This window comes from Nylanderia fulva, unplaced genomic scaffold (assembly GCF_048542155.1).
Source record: "Nylanderia fulva isolate GAGA-0341 unplaced genomic scaffold, ASM4854215v1 Scaffold16, whole genome shotgun sequence".
Taxonomy (NCBI): Eukaryota; Metazoa; Arthropoda; class Insecta; order Hymenoptera; family Formicidae; genus Nylanderia; species Nylanderia fulva.
Window position 1 is genome coordinate 3,545,621 of NW_028189835.1, and position 12,983 is coordinate 3,558,603.

Sequence of the window (12,983 nt, forward strand, 5' to 3'; positions counted from 1 at the left end):
AGCATCCAAAATTTTTATTACATTTCTTAAAGAAAATTATTAAAGGAAACAAATTTATATTAATATAATGTTATATTATACAATAAAACTAACAATAATATTTTTTATAACAGTCTTTTATTATTTTATTATTTTATTAAAACAAAACACGCGAAAGATAGCATAGAAATATTCGAGATAATAAGATGCGACTTTAAGCATTTATGGGAATATACAAAGCTTGTAGTACGGTCGCGTGATGGTCCATATAATGCGAGTTTATATCACTGGAATGAACGCAAAAGGATCGCGAGATAAACGGGTGCAAACCGTAAAGTGTCTAATTTTATAGGTCAGAAACACGCATACAAATATATTTGACGTTCCTATACAACTCCTCCGTATCGAATCGAATAATCTGCGTATCCCCAAACCTCATAGAAAATTGTTATCCGTCTCCCAGGATACAATTGAACCCGCATAAGGGTCCACTCGACGACAGTCTCGTCTCGAAGAGGCACACGCTGACGGCAGCCAATCAAACCGCAGTCGGGTTTCAATTCCGATCCGCGAAATGTTCTAGTGAATGAGGAGAACTCGAACGAGCGAGAGGGAGAGAAAGAAAGAGAGAGAGAGAGAGAATTCGGATGTAGGACGACGAAGCCAGGGGAAAAGTCTGCGGCGATGAGGAGCCTCTCTCTCTCTCTTGAAACGCAAGGGGTAGGTAGGTAGGTAGGTAGGGATGATCTGGCCTACCCTCTGGTGCTGCTGACGCGCGCGCTGGTGCTTTCGGCTTCCCCGGGACGGACCCGCTCTCTTCTCTTCGCGGCGGCGTCGCGCGTCTCGCCTAGAGTAGGAGTGAGCTGGCCAGAGCTTTGCCGCTGCTCGGAGAGAGCTTTCGCAGTCAGTTCGATACCGAGCGCCGAAGCGTTCGGTACGCTCCGACACGCGCGCGTATCCCTTTCTCTCCGTTTCATCGTCGGCGTGTGCCAGCTTCGCGCGCGCCAACGGGAGAAACCCCCAGAGGGTGGACCGGCGAGGACGACGTCGTCAGGGACAATCGCCTGAGACACGCGGTAAAAAGCATTCAGACATGTGCGCTACGAGGGGTTGGAAAAGCCGCTCGTTAGTTTAGCCGCGACTCTCTTCGCGATCGAGAGAAAGATAATCGAAAGCTTGCGAGGAATTGCGATCGAGAGCTTTTTTTTTTTTTTGACGTTTCCTCCCTTTCGCGAGATTAATCGCTTTGTTATTGTCGGACCGGTGTCGGGACGAGATACCTCGAGCCATGTGTACCATTTGAGAGGCCTCGTCTCTGTCAGCTGGTGAACGAGCCTTTGAACTCCCGAGGTCTTCTCTTTGAGATCGGTTCTCTCTCGTATCCCGAGGGTACGATGGCTTCGAGAGAGGACGTGACTTAAATGTCATTGTCGCCAATCGTGTCCCGTGAGTATACTCAACCACGCACGTTTACATCGCGTGTATACGGCTACTGAAAGCTGCTTTCCTCTCCTCGTGGTTGGACCCTGGTCTGCGCTACTCTATATAAGTACCGGAACATTTTACGGGATCACAACTTTAAGTCAAATTCCCCCGTCAGAATATGACTTACTCCCTCATATATATACAAGTGGAAATTTATTATGAAGCATTACTATAGCGATAAATAATGTTTCTGGCAGCAGCCAAAAAATGGTACCGACGAATATTCCCACCCTCGACATAAATCCCGAGATTGCCTCGACGAAAACATGATTTCTCGGCTAGGAAAAGTCGAATTTCTTAATCGAAACGCGCGCGATGATAAAAGAGCGATTTATTTAATCGCTCGGATGAGAAACGCGCTCGCGGGGGAACGAACAATTTCGGGAGGGAACGGGGTGGAATGCGTTATATAGCGGATAATATGCCACACACGCCGCGCGTAGAATATGCGCGGTCTCTCCTCCGGTTACGTTGTACGGTAAATGGCGGGACGGTTCATAGCGAGCGGGCATATCCCACGCACTTCGCATATCGACCCTCTTCGCGGCTCTCGACCTATTAATTAAGCGGCTAAGCGATGTGATTTCGGATGCCAAAACAGCAGCGTCTCGGAACAGGAAGCGCGATCGAAAATGTTTGCGAGCAAATAGCGGAGGAGATATAGCGACTCCCTGGCCGCTTGTTTACAATATTAGCAGTCTTAAAAGGTCAGTCTACTTTATAGAGGATCCGACCAATTTTTCTCTTGCGCTTTCTGAAAATGGTTTTTGCTTTCTTAAACTATTTTTCAAAAATAAAGTGTGCTTCTTGAATTTTTTTCGAGCAAATTTTAGCGAAAAGTCAACAACTTTGGCAAAATTAAGACATCTTAGTTTAAAATAATAATATTTTCATTCGAAACGTGGGTATGAAAGGGCTTAATAAGAGCGAGACGTAACAATATTATCTTTCAATTCTTTTTTAATTATTTTGAATCGTTCTGTCATTTCTTTTTGTATTAGCCCTTTAATAGTCTTTTCAATTTAATATTTTAATTATTTTCAATTTTTTTTAAAATAAAAATGAAATTTATTGTTTTATTAATAATCTACAGAGTAAAACTAGACCAATAATTTTTACATTTCAAACAATTACACGAAAAGCAGTATCACGTCGTAAAACTTTAAAATACGCGTTACACGTAACAAAAACATATTCAAAATTAATAAATATTGATGTACTGTTAAAATAAAACATTAATATTAAAAACACGTGTAAAATAGCCGAAAAGATTGAGTAACAAAAATTTGTAATCTTTAAAAAGAATTCCTTATAAATTATTAACTTTTTCTGTCTACAAAATTTGAAATAGACTAACTCCTTAAATTAAAAAGACAATAAATGTGCTCGAAAATGTGTTGATGGATTAATATAAAGAAACCGAGAATCTTTTCACTTCTGTCTTCACTTTTAACAACTTTTCGAAAATGAGACAGAATAAGTACTACAGATGAATAATATTTTCAGTCACTTTTGCGTGTCTTATTTTAAAATATAAATATTTAAATATTATATAATGTATAAAATTCTACTAATATAATATCAACCATGCCACATCAAGCAACTTTATATCTAGGCTACGTAGGGATCTCTCTCTCTCTCTCTCTCTCGAGTATTTTCCATTTTTCTCCTTCTTTCAAGTAAATTAAGTCTTTAATCTGTCTTTTATAATTCGCCATCTCAAAGGAACAAAATTCACAATTCAATTTCCATTATTTAAATGCGCAGATTAGTAATTCGCGATAAAAGAGAGAAAATTCTCGCAATTACTACCGCTTTAACTCCGTTTTCTTTCCTCACTCCTACTGACTCTGATATAACGTAATTTAATTTCTTCGTAAATTACTGCAGAATTGCGCGAATCGCCATACAAAGGAATTTCTCGTACATAAACGCACACAGACGACACTCGTACAGGAGACGGCTTACGAGGTATTTGTTAATCGCAGTCCGCTAGGATAACTCCGTCCGCTCTTGTTTCAAACACGTTGAATCGTTGTCAACCGCCGGGTGCGCTGATGGCGAAACTGCAGCATTCTGCTGGCGCGAAACAAAATAATACACATTTGCGAGAGAGAGAATCGCGCTCTTAAAAAACGCGCCGTATAATGCAAGGGAAAAAATTAAATTCTCGGCGTGCGAAAGGGCTGCAGGTTTTATAAAGCGAGATGAATAGCATCGAATTACGGTTCGTATCTCGTTGTCCGAGATTACCGGAAGAAGCGTCGCAAACGAGAGACGGAGTGAGAGAGTCGCGAAAAGAGAAGGAGAGAACATTTATTATGTCGTGAAAATATTTCTCTCCTCATTTCCCTTCGCTCAAAAGATATAATAAGCGACATAATGACAGCGGCAATGTACGTAAACGCATTTTTGCGCTTTGTACGTGAAGAGATTGCTGAATATTTTTGTTCACGCAATACTATCGTCCTCGCGCCAGACGATGAAAATTCACGCGAACGTTTGCCTGGAAAAGTGAGTCCCTTTATGCTTCTGAAAGTTTCAGTAGATAAAGTCCAGGATACAACCCGCAGCCAAAATCGCACGTGGCATCTCTACTAGAGTTCGTGAAAGCGTAAAGAGAGAGAGAAAGGATCTGCAAAAGGGAATCTCGTCAAACTTTTGTCATTAATAAGGGTAGAGTGACCAGATATTTGGCTTCAATTTGTAAAGGATCCGTTTAATACCGTCTAAAACTGACGATTTGACTATCTGGAGGAAAGTGAGACCGGAATAATAAGGCAAGAAAATGCGAAAGAAAAATCGCGCCATATAGACTCTAGGATAGACAGAACTTTTTCCCCTTTTTTTTCTTTTCCGTTCGGTGATTATTGAATATAACGTTCGTCCAAGGTCGGTCTCAGTTTCGATCGCATCCTTTATCAGGATACGTCGTCTGGGGTGTCACGTTGATCCGACATTATCATCCTTCCTGAACGGAATACGAAATGAAAGAAAGTAGCCGGCGGCGATGGAAAATTTGTGCTCCCGCACTTACTTGTAACTCCATTACTAAAAGCGACGATCTAGATTTTCACGACGGACGAAGAATCGCCCGACAATGTGAGGAAAGAAGGAAAGGGAGGGATATTTCGAGAACATAGATTTATGCGATGCGACTTGTGCGAGTGCGCAATTTGATGATTAAGTTGGCAACTTTATTTTCAGCTCGCGCGCGCGCCCTTTTGTTGCGAACTATCGATATTAAAATCTCTCTTCCTCGACAAGTGAATTTTATGTATATATATATATATATAACTTGCGAATGTTTTAATCAGCGTTTTCAAATAAGCGACTACTGCTTTAACGCGGACATTTCTCGCAAGCGAGATGTTTAATAGAATTACATTTTTAAAGCTCGCGTATATTCGCAATAATATACGCAAACGTGATTTTAAGTCCGCAAAATATTCTGAAACACGAAAAAGGTCATATGTGAAAAATTTCGCATATATAGCACTCTCTTTCCGTCCGATGTAAATTTATATACGGATTTTTAACTAAAGTCTGCGGCGCGAAATACTCAAAGTTCACCATGCATATTTCTCTCCCACTTGCATTAAATTCTCTATTATAACACAGAGAAAATATACGGTTTCAACAATTTGATGAAAATAAATTTATATGTCACGGTAGTAGTATAGCACGCGACCGGATCAAAGTCCGGATTATTCATCCTGTAAAATGTGCAATTAAGCCATGTATAAGCATGTATATGCGCGAGCAATACGAGAATATTTAATACACGAAACACGCGTGTTTCATTTCAATCCTTTGATTGAAAAATAACATTTCGTTACGCATTTCCATTATCATCATTTCAACAAACGGGATAACACGCGTTCCCGCTCTCGTACACGAGTAACTTAATCGGTGGATCCTATGTGCGGCCTCCGATATCCCATCAAAGAGAAAGAGAGAGAGAGAGAGAGAGAGAGTTAATTTCTGCGTTTAAAGGCACTTTGTATCGATTAATAAAATCTCTAAATAAAGCACGCCTCTTTCGTCCTCATTGTCGTTTCGTCGGATGATGCAGACCATGACGAGAGGGTAGAAGGAAAGAAGAGAGGGATGTACTTGCACAAGTAACACGCGCCTATAATATTTTTGTTACGACTATCGGAAAATATATTGTGGCGGCGTTTTATATAATGAGCCGGCAATTATCCACGACGAGGAGAGATATTGGAAGAGCCTCGATTGCCGGCGCTATTTTTAGCAGCTCGGGGAGGTACATCCCGACGTGTCGGCAAATATTTACAGTGCAGCATGATGACTAGCAAGAAGAGAGAACTTTGGTTCTCGTTTTTTTTTTTTTTTTTTTTTTTTTTTTTTGTGAACTCCAGACATGCGCGACTCGAAGTAAAAGATTCACATTTTTTAAGGGCTGGTGGTTTACAGCCCCTCGAAACGAACGCGCGTCGACGCGGAATAAAATGCGAAGAGCTTTGTAAGAGAAGGGAGAGGAGAATTTGAACTTTTTCGTTCGATGCCTCTGTATAGAGAATTTAAAAGTTTTTTTCTCTGTATGTGCGATGGTATATATGTATATCGCTCGTGCAGGCCATTTAATTTTATCGATATTGAGATTCTATCTGATATAATAAAGCTGTTATTTTATTGATATTAAACTTTCGCGAATTTATACGCGGCTAATATTTTATCGCTATTAGATTTCGATTAATTCGTGGGAAGTATACGATAGTAAGTACACGTAGTGGAGTTAGAAAAAGCGTGATGTCGAATTTTAATATTGATAGTGTTTGATTAATAACGCGAATCCGTATTTTTTGTCGAAATATATATGGTGAATAAAATCTCGTTTTCTCCTCTGCGTGTATCATTTTGTATCGATTCCAACCAGTCGAATATCACCCGGATTACTTTCTACATCACAGGCTGTCCCTCCAACTTGAAATGGGTCCAAAACTCTATGTTCCAGGCGGTGTCGAAAAGTTGATCCCTAAGCCGGTCCAGATTGAACCTAGGCTGGATTTGTATAGATTCGCTGTCAGAACTTGCGGTCAGTTATTTTCGGTGTGACTAAACATGTTCGTGCGAAATGTTACATGCGACGTTGGATCGAAAACTAATAATTTCCGAGAGAGCACGCGATTATTGCGGCAGCAAAGTCGATTTCGCGGATCTAAATATATACGTACAGCTGACATGTGTGTGTCGCGAAACGAGGAAACAATATCTGCCGAAATGGAAAACCTCGCTGTCGATCGACATTACCCATCTTTATCGCTCTTTAGCTCATCCAACTAGGCCACGATGTCAGAAGAGAGAGAGAGAGAGAGGCATTACAGTTGCTAACTGCAACTGTTACGACCCAACTTTCGTCGCCACGTTTTAAGTTAAGCAGTCTGGTTTGTGCCTGCCAAATATTTGGCCAAAGTCGTTCCCACATTTCGCAGAGCAATCTCGTGAGCCGGAGACAAGGGGGACTCGATGGTGATGAGGCCATTGCATGACTGGGAATGTGGGCGGATGTCTATATATCGCGACCTGAAACTGCTGGATATGTTTCTTTCAACCGCAGAACAAAGACTGAGGAGAGTCGAGCGAAAGAGCCATTTATTTAGTGATGAAAATTAAATAATTCGACGTACAAAGTCATTCGAAAATGTAGGTGTATTATTTAGTTCACTCTATTTGATTTAATCGAAATTTAAAGTTTGTTGTAAATTGAAAACTTGCGACAAGCGATTATAGAAAAAGTTAAATATTATTTTATTGAAAAATATTACGTCAATTAATATTCGGTAGATGTAATTATATTTTATAATCGGTTTCAATATCAATTTCGAGATGATTTTGTCCGTAAAGCTAACAAAATAAATTACAGACATTTGATATAATTTAATGCAATACAATTCATTGAATTTCTAATCTAAATAAATTACAGTTAATCTATGTTTAATTTTGCGTCAGAGAGGAAAGTAGAATCATATTTTAATAGCAATGTGAAATAATAATGTAATATTACTCATTATCTTGATACACAATCAAAGAGATTTGATTGTAATACTAGGGATAGGGAAAGAGGGAATATACAGGTTTTATAATTTAATTTCAGCTAATTGGTTTTTCTGTACACACAATGTAATGATTATCAGGTTCCATTATCAGAAGAAATTGCTTAACAAATACAGCTAAATACAGCTCTTTCGATCGTTAAAAGACGAAGCTTTTAATTAAAAGCAAATGCCAGCACAATTTCATGCTTCCTACGGTAGTGAAATTACAAAGCAGGTAATATGTAGTGTTCCCCCATCAGAATGTCTGGATTAATGAAAAATTCATCCTCGTTCGTGAAAAAAAAAACTAGAAATGGAAATCTTCTACCCCCACGCAATATGCCGAATTAATAATATCAGGTGTTAGAGAGCAATCATTAATCTTGAGAGAGAGAATTCTATATCCTTTTTTCTCCTCCATAAATTGGGAAACACCTTACATTTTACAGTTAAACAATCGCATGGCAGGTATTTTTTGTATCAATAAATCGTAAAATATTTAACTGACATTTTTATTTATGACAAATCGCTGCCATGCGATTGTTTAACTGTAAAATGTTAAGTGTTATCAAACTTGTGAAGGTTACTGTATGCAATAAATAACAAATGTCCATTTATAAGACTGTTTTTTGTTATCACGATTAATAATATTTCAAATAATTTACTGATAAAAAATCCCATTAAGTTATTTTTGCATGTCACGAATATCTAATTAAAGAAGATTTCTTTAGAGAATTCTTCTCTTCAATTAAGAGGATTCTTTTGACAGATCTGTGCAGATTTTTTGTACAAATAAATCATAAAATAAACGTAAAATATTTAAATGACATTTTTATTTATAACAGATCGCTGCCATGCGATTCTTTAACTGCAAAATGGAAGGTGTTTCCAAAATTATGAAGGGTACTGTAAGTAAATAATCTTAACAGATAACGTTAACAAGAAATATTATTTTTTTATTTTTTTTTTTTCACGAGAAAAATGTAACGTAGCATCTGGTTTTGTTTCGAAGCCTCTATTATCCGATTTTATCCTATCTCGACATTTTCTATTTCTAAAGGTATACGCAGGATCTTCAATTTTTCAGAGTGTATTTCATTTATTAGTCGCGATCATATATAAAGCACGATGCAATACGATAATGAAAATAATTTCCTCTCGAATGCATTATCTTCTGAAATTTGCACGTCCAAACGAGTTGCTTCTCGTTGGATTCGCGTCTGCTTAAATAAATAATTTACGAGCTGCGCTATAGGAGATTATATTCGCAATTGCGGTTCTCGCAATGATTTTTCCGCTGCGCGAGAGCGTTCCTCTCCTTAGGGCATGCTCCACTCAATAAGAAATACAATGTCCAGCCGTTCTTATTGCAGATCGTTGCAGTTCCTCCCTCGGGGAACCAATATTTTCCTAGCAGTCGACTACAACGCGGGATTCTCTCTCCTTTCTCTCTCTTTCGCGCGGTGGCTTTGACGCTCGAGTCTTTCGTGAGTGAGGCAAATGATACCACTAATAGGTTGTTACGTTCCGCAAATTGAAATAAATGGTGCTGTTTTTACTCTTCGACACGCAAGTCACTTTCAAGTTACGAACGACTGGATATTAGCGTGGCACATTAGACGAACGAAATTGTTACTCTTGATAAATTCCTGCAAAAAAGGTAGCTCTCATCTAATCGAGTAGATTATCTCGTTCTTATGAGGTGTACAAGCATAGAGAAAGAGCTATTAAGATATTTAAAAAATTGAAATTATTTTTCAAGAATGACCATCGATTAAAATTAATACCTAAAAGTCGACTTCAATTTGAGAAAAAGCGCAATTTCTGATATTGCTATATGATAACAGAAATGTTGAAAATTTACAGGGAAATATCGAGATTAATTAATATCGAATAGCTTTGTTAATTTTATAAATTTCGATTGCAGTTGACAAGATTGAAAATATATTAAACCCCATTGCACAGCCGCCAGGTCCGATTTATTTGATCGCTCGCGAATTTCAATTATTTTGTCTCGAGTATAATAGACATTTTTTTATTCAATCTTTTTTTTCTTAGTGCGTATTTCGATTTCGCGAAACTTATTCACCGCACCGGCTGCTGTTGCTTTGTACAACTGGAACGCTCTCTGTCGTTGGTTATATAAAATGATTGACTTGCACCGGTTGAATAACTGGTCACAATAACGCGGCGAAATCAATAATCATTCATACACGCTCCGTGTTGTCGATAATTTTAAAGCGCTATCCTTTGTATCGGTTATTTGCGCGCGTGTGTCGCAACTGTTACATTACATTTTGGAAATTTAATATCTCGGGAAATAACAAATGTTATGCACAAGAATCTTTCATGTTATTGTGTTCTCGCGTTTCAGATTTTGTGTACAGATATCAAAAAGTTCATTTAACCATACTCATGTGTATGTGTGTTTTTCATTACCTTTATCAAATAAAATTATTTTTCCATTAATAAAAGAGATCGATATATTTTAATAAAAACAAGTAATTATTTTTCGCGATAATAATTGAGATATTTAGGATTGCTTTTTGCCACAAATAAAATCTAACTAAAGGAAGCATTTTCGTCTGAAAGCGCTCTTTTCACTTGCTCGCATCGCATATATATCTATTGTACATCAAGCATTATATTGTCTTTCAAAGATGCTGCAAGTGGTCTTACACAATATCGAACATCAATGAACAAGCGCTAAGACTCTAAAACTCCCATAACATTGCCTTAGAAACTCGCCATCACCCACACGCGAAGCCCACCTGTGCCACCTGACATTTCCACATAGTTACGTCAAAGTTACGCTCCGTGACACGTAAATCACTATTGATCCCGAAGGTACGAACGATCAGGCGGAATAGTTGTACACTGTCACGGGATATAGACGGCAATTAAGCGAGGATTACGCCAAAGCAAAGGGGAGAAATTCGCGTCCTTGGCCCAAACCGCCTTCCAAGACATTGGCTCTCGCTTTCTTAACAAGAAAGTTCCGCTAAATTTCGCCATTTCGAGACATCGAGAAAGAGGGATCGATACTATTTCCCTTGACCGATGCACAAAGTTTCCCGTCGACGACGCGGAGCGGAGGAAAAAAACATTCAGGGAAAACGAATGACATTTCTCGGACACGCGGGATACAAGGAGAGGGATGTAGACTCGCGATGCTCTGCGAAATAATATACAGGATGTATCTAAAGACGTACGTAAAAACAGAAGTAAGGCAAAATTTTACGAGATAATTCTTTGTCAAAAATTTAAATTTCTTATATGTATAATAGAGGTAAACATTAAGTTGCTATTAATATTCTTTTTGTCAGTGGAAAATATCCACCAAGTTTTATTTTTTAATTTGTCTGAAATTTGAGAAAAAAAAATAAAAACTTAATTTTTACTTCCCTCTTGAGGAAAATGTAACTCTTCAGAGGGGAATATAAGAATATATGTTTATATAAGAAACCCCTCCTAAAATTGTTCGCATTTATTTAGATACAAGGCAAAATTCTATATCTTGGATATTAATTAATTAATTAATTTTTCTTGTAATTGAATTTTCTTTTGACTAGCAAACTACTTTTTTATATTATACAAACAACGGCACAAACAATAATTTATTTCACATTCCTACAAACTGTAGACGTAACATTACATTAATACTTTTCACGAAATAAAATTAATTATAAGATAATTAAAAGAGAGAGATAATGAGAGTATATTCGTTAACTGTTATCAGATCCTGAGATCCCAGGCGTGACTAATTAAGAGACACGCTGTAGACAAAGAGAGAGAAGGAGAAACATGATTATAATTATTATTATTATAATCATCTCATTAATTTAACGACGATATTACTGTTAACTTTTAATTATAATAAAAATAAATGTGAAAGACACGAGCGCGCAAACTTTTCACGTGGAACGACTACCAACTCTGTCGCAGTAGTACGTTCAGGCTCTGATAAACGAGCATGAATTTTTTTTCAACGCCTTCGTTAAATGATTACGCCATCGGGGACGTCGCAATGTTCGTAAAGTATGTCCCGCGGTGTTCCGCGGACGATAGACGATATTTTTCTGTCGACGGCGACAGATACAAATGTACTGAATGCGCGACGGCAAGAGAGAGAAAAGAGAGAGCGTTCTGAGATAAACAGACTCCCTTTATTTCCGCCGACTGGAGCTTTACAGTCGCAATGTCTTCGCGCGAAAAAACGCTCCATTCGCTAACGAATTACTGCGACGCAATGTTGGAAATTGGGCGGGAAACCTCGACGGGGCCGAATTTGCCTCGTATGTACTGAGAGATTGAGGGATTATTCCCTGTACAAGCACACGTGATTGACTAATTTTCATTATCTCGATCGATACGAGCGCCGCCGTAATTTCGACGATCCTCGGAGTTGTTTTCGTACAGCAAAAGAAAAACTTTTCTTATTTATTTTGACATAACAAATTTCCGAGTGTTATAAAATTAATTATCGCTTGTAATTAAACTACAATATCGTTGTTGAAACAAATGGTTTCTAGAAGAAAGATATATTTCAATCATTAAAGAGATCATTAATTTTATATAGTGTTCCACAAAATGTAGAAATATTCTTTTAACAGCATCTTTCGATAATTAGAAGTCGATTTTTCTTTAGTGAAAATATCGGATCTATTATTTTGCTCTAATTTTTTTTCATCATATATATATATATACTAAATATATATATATATATATATATATATATATATATATATATATATATAACATAGTTTCAAATTAAAATTCTCTTAAAAGTAAGTCCTACCTGAAATATTAACAGAAAAATATAGTTTTCGTTATACTTTTGTTTTAACCTTTTAACTTTGCAAAGTTCAATTTGCGAAAAGTTCTCCTTTAATCGCTTACAAGTTGGAAATCCTACATAACATAACTCTGTCATTTCTCTTAATTATTACGTAGAATATAATTCAATTCTCTGTAATAACAAAGTTGCGCAATAATATGTACAATATTATTCCATCAAATGATTTAATCCCTAAATCTAATAGAATAATGTTATACAGGTTTCTTATCGAAGGACAAAACTAGAAGATTAAGCGATCTATTTAATCCCTTAGAGAGCTAACTGACTATCGAGTTAAGGGATGGCTTAAGCGTAGACTACGCATAGTTTCTACCCTCTAATCTAATTTATGTTAAGAGACTGATTTAAATGGACTATCGACGTATAGTCCTTTTTTTATAGCGCAATTTATATTCCACGCTCTCTGGTGAGAGAATAAATCGAGAAAAATTTTTTTTTAAAAAGATATCTATTTTTAAAGACTCTCCTTCGCGTATAAAAATACAAATTATACGGATCTTTTGCATTCTCTTACGTCATTCCTCTAAACTTGCATCTGTTTTCGAAGTTTAATAACGGTGTAGTCATTTCGCATTAGAAGAGATAAGTTTACGCGAAAA

General features: G+C 37.3%; 1 protein-coding gene across 1 annotated transcript in view; it reads left to right on the forward strand.

Moving 5' to 3' along the window:
- Nucleotides 1-846: 846 nt before the first annotated feature.
- LOC114940271 (retinal guanylyl cyclase 2) overlaps nucleotides 847-12,983 on the forward strand; it is a 55,901-nt gene continuing 43,764 nt past the window's right edge. Inside the window, 1 exon segment of the mRNA XM_029314853.2 lies at nucleotides 847-1,055. The gene's annotated coding sequence lies outside the window, so the exon portion shown is untranslated.